At 47.0% G+C, this 13,001-nt stretch overlaps 1 protein-coding gene across 7 annotated transcripts in view; it reads right to left on the minus strand.

The window, feature by feature from the left end:
- Positions 1-13,001, minus strand: part of LOC119965968 (F-actin-uncapping protein LRRC16A-like) — a 458,632-nt gene that overhangs the window by 360,600 nt on the left and 85,031 nt on the right. The gene's annotated exons all lie outside the window — the stretch shown is intronic.

The raw sequence follows: 13,001 nt of genomic DNA on the forward strand, positions 1-13,001 counted from the left end.
ATACACTTGTCACGTGCAATATTTTACTCTGTTCCTTTGACAATTGTGCCAGTGATTTTGTATGAATGAGCAACTTGGCAACATTTGAATCTGTATTAAATTCACCTGAGGAAGAGGCAGTGATGTTTGATTTTTCAAATATTTTGCCAATTTCCTCTTTCATCTGCCGCATGCAAGAAATAATGTGCTAAATATCATATGTTCAGGGGGAACCTGTGACCATGGGCTCATGGTTCTCAAAACTCGACTACTGAAGATTTCAGAATATCACACCCGAGATTGTACTAGACAAATTGATAAGAGATTGAACGCTTATGATTAGTCACAATTTCATTATTGTTGTGTCATGGGATTACCAGCATACAGTACGCCCTTTAAAACAGTTAGACACACTCCAGTCATCGATCCAAATGACTCTTCAAATACCTTCAGATCATTTGTAGAGTCAACGATTTAGTTCACAATTTCCCAGTTGAGCTTTATCTTCCTCAACTATGATCTACCAAACAATGCTGGAAAGTTTCCCTGGACAATGTGGACGGGCAACTCCGTTTTTGACCATTAACTTCCACATTTACCTGATGCATCCATTCAGTGGCAAAACCTGTCCTCAGAATCAACATCTGATGTTTGTAATGGTATATGTTTTAGCTTCTGACTGTATATTGTCTCAGGAATGAGTGATACCACAGCGCCCATATTCACTTCCATTTTGACAGTGTTTTGTTAAGTTTTGAATAAACCCAAAAGCATTACCAATCTCCTTCAATTGATAAGGCACCAAGCTTGAAATTTTTAAGCTGACTTGACACAATGTCCCCTCGTGAGTCTTCAGATCCATCATTTAACTGATAAACTATTCGACCAGCAGACAGCTGTGTTTTTCTGGCACACTTCTTTTCTGCTGATGAAGGTTGGCGTAACCAACATGCCTTGGCTATGTGGCCTACCGCACCACAATTTTAGCATTTTTCTCCTTCCTCCCAACCTTTTTTGCAGACCTGCTTTTAGCAATCTTATGAACCTTTGCTCGGACTCCAATCAACAAAGCCTCTTTCGCTGCAAGTTCCATGGAAGTAACGATTTCCACAGCAGTTTTCAGGTTTAATGCACCTTCAGTAAGCAGTTTCCTTTGGATGGCTTCATTTCTGAGACCACAGACCAGTCTGTATTACCAAATGTTTGAACAAATTCACAGAACTTGGTTAATTGACCGTAGTGTTGCTATGCTTTTCCCTTCCTCTTGTGCACGATGATGAAAGCGGGATCTTTCAGCTATCAGCGTGGACGGGGAAAGAAATGTCCTCCCAGGATTGTCATCAACTCTTTTTTGGTCTTTTCTACAACATGAATATTTTTCACCCAACTGCAGCATGCAGCTTTTCTTGTGTTTAATTTGCAACAGGATACAATTGGAACCTTTCCTCATAAGAATTCCATGTCTCATAATCCTCATCAAATGCATCCATGGCGGCATTGTTTCGGATCCTGGTTCCCTGATCTATGCTTTTTCAAGCTTTTGCCCTTCCATTTATTTACCTAAAGCAAACAACACCCAAGCCCACAGCAAACTAGTTCTTCCGTGGCCTGGACTATCAGTTCTCGAGCAATCGGCTGCAGACTCGGGAACCTCCAGGTTCCTGTTCCCAAGTGCTCGTTAACAGTGCCTTATGCACAGCCTCCGCATTGCCTGAAACTTTGATTCTTTTGTTTAAAAGATATGAGCAGTAAATCAAAGTTGCATCCCGATTCATTTTCGAAACCCTTATTTTGCATTAGTGGCTGTCACTATCAATTAATTGACTTGCCAACGCTCCTCCATGATCTGAATGGGTTTTTTTACTTGCCACAAACTCAATGATTTTCAGCTCGAGTGTTGCTGATAGTTTCTTCAGACATCCAAATCTTCTTCAATGGTGGTTTATGGTCTGAATCCCCATCGATTGATTTTTTTTTTTCTGGCCCCCAAATCTTCGTTGATATTTGTTCATGGCCCAAATCCTCGTTGCCAGTTTTTCTGTTGTATATTTGTTGTCACCACAAAGAAAAAGAAGTACAGGTGCCACAATTTAAGTTTGCTAAACATTGTGCAGGGTTTATTTAAGAGATAATGATTCTACAGGGCAAAATGGTGAATTCCAGGGCAACACGGTGGTGCAGTGGTTAGCACTGCTGCCTCATGGCACCAAGGACCTGGGTTCAATCCTGGCCCTGGATTGCTGTTCGTGTGGAGTTTGCACATTTTCCCCGTGTTTGCGTGGGTTTCACTCCCACAACCCAAAGATGTGCAGGGTAGGTGGATTGGTCATGCTAAATTGCCTCTTAATTGAAAAAAAAAAATTGGATACTCTAAAAAAAATTATTTATATATTTTTTGAAAATGGTGAACGCCCGAAAATCCCACAAAATGCAGCACTGGTGTCACTGTATATATGTGACATGAAACCAGCCAAAAATGTTACAAAGGCCACAATTGAATCTGCCTCCCCCACACACTCTGCAGTGCATTCCATATCCTAACAACTCGCTTTTCTCCCATGTCACCATTTCTTAATTTGCAATTCATCTTGTACTAGTGTCCTCTGGCAATCGACTCCTTCACCAATAGAAACAATTTCCATATCTTCTGTCTAGACCCCTCATGATTTTGAGCACCTCAATCAAATCAACTCTCCATCTTCTCTTCTCCAAGGGGAACTACAGCCCAACTTCTCCAATTTGTTTACATAACTGAAGTCCCTCATCCTTGGAAGCATTCTGATAAATCTTTAATGTACCCTTTCTAAAGCATTCACATCCTTCTAGTGTGATGCCCATAATTGGGACACACACACAGTATTTGTTTCTATGAATTTAGAGTACCCCAATTATTTTTTTCCCAATTAAGGGGCAATATAGTGTGGCCAATTCACGTATCCTGCACATCTTTTTGGGTTGTGGGGTAAGACCAACACAGACAGGGAGAGAATGTGCAAACTCTACACAGCCAGTGACCAGGAGCCAGGATCAATCCCGGGTCCTCGGTGCTGTGAGGCAGCAGTGCTAACCACTGTGCAACCATGCTGACTCTGATACATACACAGTTGAGGCCAAACCACATGACACTCACCTAGCCAAGTGGAGAGCATTCTATCACACTAATGACTTTGTAGATGGAGGAAAGGCTTTTGGGAATCAGGAAAGGAGCTATTTGTTACAGAATACACAGACTCAGACATGTCTTTGGAGCCAGTGTTTATATGGCTGGCCCAGTTCAATTTTTGGTCAATAGTGATGTGGTGAATGTGATTCACACCGGATTATAGTCTGTATATACATGTGTCTATATTGTAAGTGCAGTTGCACTACCTGTCCTCCAGGGGCAGTAGCTCTGGAAATGCTCGAGTTGTACGGGGCTTCTCCCTTGGCTCTGCCCAGGACTCCTCCCCAGAAGCTGCTGTATAAAGATCAGTGCCACATGATCAGCCGGCCAGTTCACCAAAAGTTCAATGGCTAATAGGCTGGCTCTGTTGTGAATATATTAAAACCGCTATTCTAATCCTACAAGCACGTATCCGTAGAATTGTTGGTTCCAACAATTTAATATACTCCGGAAACAGTCGAAGAAATCATGGAAGCAGCCCTCAAGCCCGGACGCCTAGAACTTGACCCACAGGATGCAGAGGCTAAGGAAATTTTTTCCCACTGGCTGAGATGTTTTAAAGCCTACCTGGCAGAAGCCAGCACCGCCGGAACAACGGAGGAACAAAAACTCAGCCTACTGCACGCGAGGGTAAGCCACAGAATCTCCACACAGCTAAATCCGGCCGGTTCTTACACTGCAGCGCTGGCAATATTGGACAAAATGTATGTTAGGCCCATTAACGAGGTTTATGCATGCCACGTGTTTACGACTCGCCGTCAGCGGCCTACAGAAACGCTAGCCGAGTTTGTCAGGAAATTGAACAATCTTTCCAATGACTGTAATTATCAAGCCGTTACCGCGGCTGAACATAGGGAGCTTGCTGTGTGGGACGTTTTCGTGGCGCGCCAAAGACTGCTAGAAAAGGGGCCCAGGACTTAGACACTACTGTGGAGGCTGCTACCACTATGGAAGTTTCCTTCCGCAGGCCTCACCTCATTTCCCGCGGACCCCGCGACCTCATCGTGGACCCCCGACCAACAGTCCCCCCAAGCCTGTGCCGCACGGCCCCCCCAGCTACCGCGCTGCCAAAGCCAGTTACTCTGCTGCCCCAGCCAGCTACTCGGCTGCTTCAGCCTGCCATTTCTGTGGCTAAAGCCAGCACCCGCGGCAGCACTGCCCGGCCCGTAACGCGACCTGCAGCAGCTGCGGGCGAAAAGGACAATATGCCAGTGTGTCTGGCGAAGAAAGCCCCAGCCTCCAACCCTCCCACGGCTCAAAGCACTCGTTCCCTGAATTCACAGGCCTGCAGGCCCCGAAATGCTGCAGCCTGTATGCCGACTCCGCCCCCACCCGACATGTGCGACTCATGGGGGCGGCCATCTTGGCAATCCTCCTCCATGCGGCCGGCCATGTGCGACTCATGGGGGCAGCCATCTTGGCAATCCTCATCCATGCGGCCGGCCATCTTGGGATCCATCCCCTTCAAACTCTGAAACTCACCTCGACGACTACGAACTCAGAGGACAGTCATCACGGGGCCACTCCAGCACAGCTGATCGAGCCGCCGACTACCCGCAACTCAGCGTAGTCACCCTGGATCAATCCCGCCCCAAGCACCTACGAAGTTCGATGGCGGAGGTCCAGATCAACGGGTACAGCACGCCATGCCTCTTTGACTCCGGGAGCACTGAGAGCTTTATACATCCAGAGCTGGTAAGACGCTGTTCGCTTTCTATTTTTCCGGTGAGCCAAACTATCGCCCTCACTTCGGGCTCCCACTCAGTCCAAATCCAAGGACGCACCGTTGCTACGCTCACAATTCGAGGCGCTAGTTATTCTAAATTTTTTTTTTTTTTTAATAAATTTAGAATATCCAATTCATTTTTTCCAATTAAGGGGCAATTTAACGTGGCCAATCCACCTAACCTGCACATCTTTGGGTTGTGGGGGTGAAACCCACGCAGACACGGGGAGAATGTGCAAACTCCTCACAGACAGTGACCCAGGGCCGGGATTCGAACCCGGGTCCTCAGCGCCGTAGGCAGCAATGCTAACCACTGTGCCACCGTGCCGCCCTAGTTATTCTAAATTTAAACTTTATGTCCTGCCCGATCTCTGTGCGCCACTCTTATTAGGCCTGGATTTCCAGTGCAACCTCAAGAGCCTCACCCTCAGCTTCGGCGGGCCCCTGCCCCCACTCACTATCTGCAGCCTAACCACGCTGTGCATCTCCCCCCCCCCCCCCCCCCCCCCCCCCCCCCCCTCCGCTCTTCGCCAATCTCACTCCAGATTGCAAGCCAGTAGCTACTCGCAGCAGGCGATACAGCCTACAGGATAGGGTCTTTATCCGATCGGAGGTCCGACGGCTGCTCAGTGAGGGGATCATAGAGGCCAGTAATAGTGAGCTCCAGGATGTTTACATTGGGCAATGCAGCAATATCTAGGGGTTAAAATTTCTCTTGCAGGAGATGGTCATTGTCTGCCACTTGCTACTTATTAGCTCAATGAATGCTGTCCAGGTTTTACTGCACGCAAGCGTTTGTTTTCGGAGGATTTACAAATGGAACTGAACACTTTGCAATCATCAGTGAACATCTCCACTTCTGTTCTTACAATGGAAGGAAAATCATTGAAATAAACTAAAGACGGTTGCATTTTTGAAACTGCCAATGACCACTGTTTAAACTAACATATGAAGTCAGGTTGGTTAGTTGTGGTACTGCAAATTGACAAACAAGCAACCGTAACTTAAGCAAGCCTTCAGGGGAAACAATTAGAAAATAAAATTAAATAATAATCAGCAGTGAGACCAGTGAGCACTCCAGGCAAACACAAGCATTCCACAATGGAGGTCGGCCACACGCCAAACTCACTGGCATCCATTATGATGGTCTGTAGAATGCCCAGCACAAACCTTTCACCTATGAAGGTCAGCCTTGGCTTAATGATAGCTCCCTTGTTTCCAATTCAGTATATTGTGAGTTCAACCCTATTTGAGGGCATGAGATGATTGAAATTGCCTTGAAACCTTTTTACATCCTCCTCAGCACTCATATTCCCACCTAGTTTTGTGTTGTCAGCAAACCTGGTAATATTACATCTGCTTCCCTCATCCAAATCATTTATGTGGATAGCTGGGGGTTAAGTACTCAATCCTGCAGTACTGCCTGCCACTCCAAGAAAGACCCATTTATTGCTGGATTGACTAGGGAAAGTACAATAACCTTATCTTAGCATCAAAAAAACAAACGTAACTGAAATGGTAAAGCCCTTCAGTCGCGTTTTCAGGCACAAACTAGAAGATTTATGCTCAAAATATGCTATGTTGGATGCCCTGGGCACAGTTTGTCTTTAGAGAGCTATTACTTGAAAAATAGATTCCTGTTTTGAAAACCAAAGCCTACCAGCCCATTCTGTTAGAATAAAACTCGCCTTTTGTTTTCTACATTTCAGTGTACAAGGAAGTACAGAAGAAAGAGCAGCCTCTTTCCCCAGAACAAAGGAGCTTTTATTCTGGTGCATTGTATAAAGGCAGCACATCATTTTCAATAACAGTGAACGGTTCCAAAAACCCTGCACACAAGGATGCCAAGACTGGCATTTCTGATCAAATAAATGTTGACTCAAAAAGCCACATTCCTCATGCCCAGTAATATGTGCCTTGTGCCATTCTGCAGAAAAGCCGCAAGCTTGCATCTTTGCAGCACTTAGTCACATCCTCAAGAAGTCTCAGGGTGTTTCACATCCAGTGAATTACTTCTGAATTACAGTCACATAGGTAAGCAAACACAGCAGTGAACTTGTGCACACTAAAGAGGCACAGAAAATCAGATTTCTGACAGGTTAAAAGACATTTTTCATGGTGCTGTCAGGGAATAGAAACCCATCACCGAGTTCAAGTGGGTCTTGATTTAACAGCTTATCTAAAAGATAGTGCCACCAACAATGCAGCACTCAATCAGCACTACACTGAAATGTCAGCCAAGAATAAAAGGTTCAAACATGGAATGAATTCACATGCTACTGACTCAGGTGATAGTGGTACCAAATCAGATAAGTTGGCACTTGGAAACACTTAACCCAGAGTTGCCAAGCTCTTCAAAGCAGATTTCTCAAACAGAAGATGAACAATTAATGCACACATTACTCAGCTGACTCGAATGAAACCTTCAGGGGTAATTTTATACAATGACTAGCGCTTATTCATTAAAAAATCTGTCTTTTTAATGCTTTATATTAAAAATAGCCATTTTAATTTGTGCTCTGGATGCCAGCCAAGCAGAGGAAGCAGCCACATTCTTTCGGATCTCTGTCTTCCATACAGGTAGAAACATTCCAGGAATGTCTGATCTAGCAGAATTCATTCCAATCTGCCTTACCACAACCATTTCATTTCCCTATGCACAGCTTCACACTTTAGGACACAGTGGGAGAATACATAAAGGTCCAAAAGTTTTTTAATAATAAAATGGAATAAACTTTAAACAATCTTCATTTGGAAACAAATTCTTTTGAAGGGATCTTCAATCCTTTCCTTTGAATCTCCCCAAAATTGGAACTCTGCCCGATCTCGAATAGAAAAGAAAAAGACCATAGGGAGAGGGGGGGGAGATTAGGGAGAGGGAGAGACTGGTGGGGGAGCTGTTGAGTGTGGATAAGAGGTATGCGGAGGCCCCGGAGGAGGGATTGCTGGGGGAGCGGCAAAGCCTGCAGGCCGTTTGTTTTATTGACCACCAGAAAGGCGGAGACACAGTGGAGGAAGGCGCAGGGAGCGGCCTACGAGTATGGAGAGAAGGCGAGCAGGATGCTGGCGCATCAGCTTCGCAAGCGGGACACGGCTAGGGAGATTGGTGGAGTGAAGGATAGGGGTGGGAATGTGGTGCGGCAGGGGGCAGAGGTCAATGGGGTCTTTAGGGACTTCTACAGGGAACTGTACCGGTCGGAGCCGCCGATGGTGGGAGGGGGAATGAAGAGCTTTTTGGACAGGCTGCGATTTCCAAGGGTGCAGGAGGAGCAGGTGGAGGGACTGGGGGCGCCGATCGAGTTGGAGGAGCTGGTCAGAGTGATTGGCCACATGCAGTCGGGGAAGGCGCCGGGACCGGATGGGTTCCCGGTAGAATTTTTAAAGAAATACGCGGACCTGTTGGGCCCCCTGTTGGTTCGGACCTTTAACGAGGCATGGGAGGGAGGTGTTTTGCCCCCGACGATGTCACGGGCGCTGACTTCCCTGATCCTGAAGTGAGATAAGGACCCCTTACAGTGCGGATCATATAGGCCGATTTCACTGCTGAATGTGGACGCCAAGTTGCTGGCAAAGATCTTGGCCACCAGAATAGAGGACTGTGTGCCGGGGGTGATACATGAAGATCAGACGGGTTTTGTGAAGGGGAGACAGCTGAACATTAACGTGCGAAGGCTGCTAAATGTGATAATGATGCCGGCGGCAGAAGGAGAGGCGGAGATTGTGGTGGCATTGGATGCAGAGAAGGCCTTTGATAGGGTTGAGTGGGGGTACTGTTGTATTTTATATTTCCCCGCGTCTTGACTGTGATAGAGAAATACAAACATGATTCATTAGGTAAGCAAAACTGAACTTTATTTCCGAATTAGAACTGACTGCTAGCAGTATGGCTGAGATTTGAAGTCGGAAAGCAGTCAATTACAAACTGCTGAGTCCGTCCCAAGTCTGCGATCTCACAGAAGAATAAGGCGATTTTTATACATTATAGGATCAAGATAACATGAATACAGCTTGGTCAGGAATTTGATTGAAAGTAAAACATAAGTAATAATCGTTACAATGGCGTCACCTTGCTGACCTTTAGGGGACTGGAGTCTCATATCATTTTCTTGTCTTTGTTTTAAGAACTGGACAAACTTGTTTACATACAGGCAGAGACAGTTGTTCAGCTTGTTATTTATTGAGACTGCTTCTAGGTTGATGACGAACATTTTGTATTTTGTATCTGTGTCTTAGATTAAATTCAATTGTACCAAGAAGACTTGACTAGTTTTCCCATCATGCCATTATTTGCTTCACACAATACCACAGTACTTGTGGGAGGTGTTAGAGGGGTTCGGGTTTGGGGTGTGGTTTATTAAATGGGTGAGGTTGCTGTACGAGGCCCCGATGGCGAGTGTAGCGACAAATGGGAGGAGGTCCGAGTACTTCAAGCTCCACCGTGGGATGAGGCAGGGGTGCCCCCTGTCCCCCTTGCTTTTTGCATTGGCAATTGAGCCTCTTGCCATGGCTCTCAGGGAGTCGGGGAGGTGGAGGGGTCTGGTGCGGGGTGGGGAGGAGCACCGAGTGTCGCTGTACGCAGATGACTTGCTGCTGTATGTAGCAGACCCGGTGGGGGGAATGCCGGAGGTGATGGAGATTCTTGCTGAGTTTGGGAGTTTCTCAGGTTATAAATTGAACCTGGGCAAGAGTGAGCTGTTTGTTGTACACCCGGGAGATCGGGAGGAGGGGATTGGTAGGCTCCCGCTAAAGAGGGCAGCGAGGAGTTTTAGGTACCTGGGGGTTCAGGTGGCTAGGAGTTGGGGGACTCTGCACAAGCTTAATTTTACTAGGTTGGTGGAGCAGATGGAGGAAGAGTTTAAACGGTGGGACATGCTGCCGTTGTCGTTGGCGGGTAGAGTACAGTCCGTTAAAATGACGGTGCTCCCGAGGTTTTTGTTTTTGTTTCAGTGCCTCCCCATTTTCATTCCGAGGGCCTTTTTTAGGAGGGTGAACAGCAGCATTCTGGGATTTGTTTGGGCGCACGGGACTCCGAGGGTGAGGAGGGTCTTTTTGGAGCGGGGCAGGGATAGAGGGGGGCTGGCGCTGCCCAACCTCTCTGGGTACTATTGGGCGGCTAACATCTCGATGGTACGTAAGTGGGTAATGGATGGGGAGGGGGCAGCATGGAAACGGATGGAAATGGCGTCCTGTGGAGGCACGAGCCTGAAGGCACTGGTAACGGCGCCGTTGCCGCTCCCTCCAACGAGGTACACTACGGGCCCGGTGGTGGTGGCTACCCTCAAAATTTGGGGGCAGTGGAGGCGACACAGGGGGGAAGTGGGGGGCTCGGTGGAGGCCCTGCTGCGGGGGAACCACCGGCTTGTCCCAGGGAACTTGGATGGCGGGTTCCTGTGGTGGCACAGGGCGGGCATTAGGAAGTTGGGAGACCTGTTCATTGACGGGAGGTTTGCGAGCCTGGGTGAACTGGAGGAGAAGTTTGAGCTCGCCCCGGAGAATATGTTCAGGTACCTTCAGGTTAAGGCGTTTGCTAGGCGGCAGGTGGAGGGGTTCCCTTTGCTGCCCCCACGGGGGGTAAGAGATAGGGTGCTTTCGGGGGTGTGGGTCGGGGATGGGAAGGTGTCTGACATCTGCCAGGTGATGCAGGAGGTGGAGGAGGTGTCGGTAGAGGAGCTGAAGGCTAAGTGGGAGGTGGAGCTGAGGGAGCAGATTGAGGAGGGGGCATGGGCGGACGCCCTGGAGAGGGTGAACTCCTCCTCTTCATGCGTGAGGCTTAGCCTCATCCAGTTCAAGGTACTGCACAGGGCTCATATGTCCGGGACAAGGATGAGCAAGTTTTTTGGGGGTGAGGACAGGTGCATTAGGTGTTCGGGGAGCCCAGCGAATCATGCCCATATGTTTTGGGCATGCCCGGCACTGGGGGAATTCTGGCAAGGGGTGGCGAGGACGGTGTCGAGGGTGGTAGGGTCCAGGGTCAAGCCAGGCTGGGGACTCACGATATTTGGGGTTGGGGTGGAGCCGGGAGTGCAGTAGGCGAAAGAGGCCGATGTTTTGGCCTTTGCGTCCCTAGTAGCCCGGCGGAGGATGTTGCGGGAGTGGAAAGATGCGAGACCTCCGAGCGTGGAGACCTGGATCAATGACATGGCGGGATTCATTAAGGTGGAGAGGGTCAAATTCGCCCTGAGGGGGTCAGTACAAGGGTGCTTTAGGAGGTGGCAGCCTTTCCTCGACTTTCTGGCTCAACGATAAGGAACTAGGTCAGCAGCAGCAGCAACCCCGGGGGGGGGATCTCAGGGGGGTATTGTTTAAGTTAATTTGCTTATTGTTCATTTATTTAGTTGTTTATTGGGTTTGGGGGGGGGGGGTTTGTTACATGCGTTGTTATGGGTGCCGGGGGGTGTTTATTACTATTGTTATTATTATTGTTCTGTTGATATATATTTTTCAAAAAATTCCAATAAAAATTATTTTATAAAAAAAAGAAAAGAAAAAGACTTGCGTTTATAAAGCACCTTTCATGACCACAGAATGTATCAACGTGCTTTATAACCAACCAAGTGACAAAACACAGATTAATTGATTTTGTGATGTTGATTGAGGAATACGTATTGGCCAGGACACAACGAATAACTCCCCAGCTCTCCTTCGGAAAAATGCCATGGGATCTTTTACGTCCACCTGAGAGGGCAGATGGGTCCTTGGTTTAATGCCACATCCAAAAGACAACACCTCCTTGGTACTGCACTTGCATGTCAGCTTGATTTTCTGTGTTCAAGCCCCGACTTGAACTCAGAACCTGCTGACTCAGAGGGAGAATGCATAGAATTACACTCTGGTTCTCACCAGGAAATGGTAGGAAGCAGTGCAAACCCACACAGTTAGAGATGTTCCACCAAGTAGGCACAATACTCAGGGTGGCAGAGGAAGAGCAAGATCAAGGGATGTGAGACCTAGTGTTCCATATGGAGTTCTAAGTGAGTGTGCTACCAACTGAGCCCTATAATAAGATGTCATAACGGTTCTATTTTACATTTACTGTAAGGCATGCAGGACCAATTGATGACTGGTTCTTTCATTTTATCTTCATCCATGGATGGGAAATATCTGGTCTTGAATCAAGCATCTCCTCCAAATTTCTGAGTAAAGACATTTCTCCTATATTGCCTGTTGGACTTATTGTTTTTTCACTCTAGACTCCAGTTTCTGTCTCTCACCAGTGGAAGCAGAGGAGATAGCACCAGATCACTTTGAACAAAAACAGTTAAGGTATGATTCCTTTCTTATTGTACAGCACCTTGGTTGAAGAAAGCATCACTAATTATATTATAGAACATAGAACACTACAGCGCAGTACGGGCCCTTCGGCCCTCAATGTTGCGCCGACCTGTGAAACCATCTGAAGCCTATCTGACCTACACTATTCCATTTTCATCCATATGTCTATCCAGTGACCACTTAAATGCCCTTAAAATTGGCATTCATTCATCACATATTTGCTTAAAACTTAGCAGTAATTATATTCATACAATAAATGACAAGCCTACTAAATTTTCAGTGCAAATGATGTGCAACTCATTGTGGGCTTCATCCAACCCATTTTCTCTTTAAAAAGGCCTCCAAAATGGCATCAATGGCAAGTTGTACTAAACTGAAGAAAATGTGTCATAAATATGACATTAGCACAATTGAGGTTTTGTCCTATAACAAATAAGCACTTACACACCATTTTTAGAAATAATCAACATGCTAGCTTTTTAGTTGATAGTAATGCACTAGCAAAGAAGGCAACTGGTCCTGCATACTACAAGAGGAGCTTACAGCTAGAGATATACTCTAGTTCCAAACAGCAAATTGATAGGAAGCAACACAAATCCACACAGTGCAGAGACAGTCCACCAAGCTGGTACGATACGATTGGTTACCAGGCAAAACGGCGGTGATAACAAAAAGGGTCAGCACGGTGGTGCAGTGGGCAGCACTGCTGCTTCATGGCGCCGAGGTCCCAGGTTCAATCCCGGCTCTGGGTCACTGTCCGTGTGGAGTTTGCACATTCTCCCCATGCTTGCGTGGGTTTCACCCCCAAAGATGTGCAGGCTAGGCAGATTGGCCATGCTAAATTGCCCTTAATTGGAAAAT

This window comes from Scyliorhinus canicula, chromosome 5 (assembly GCF_902713615.1).
Source record: "Scyliorhinus canicula chromosome 5, sScyCan1.1, whole genome shotgun sequence".
In the NCBI taxonomy this organism is placed as follows: Eukaryota; Metazoa; Chordata; class Chondrichthyes; order Carcharhiniformes; family Scyliorhinidae; genus Scyliorhinus; species Scyliorhinus canicula.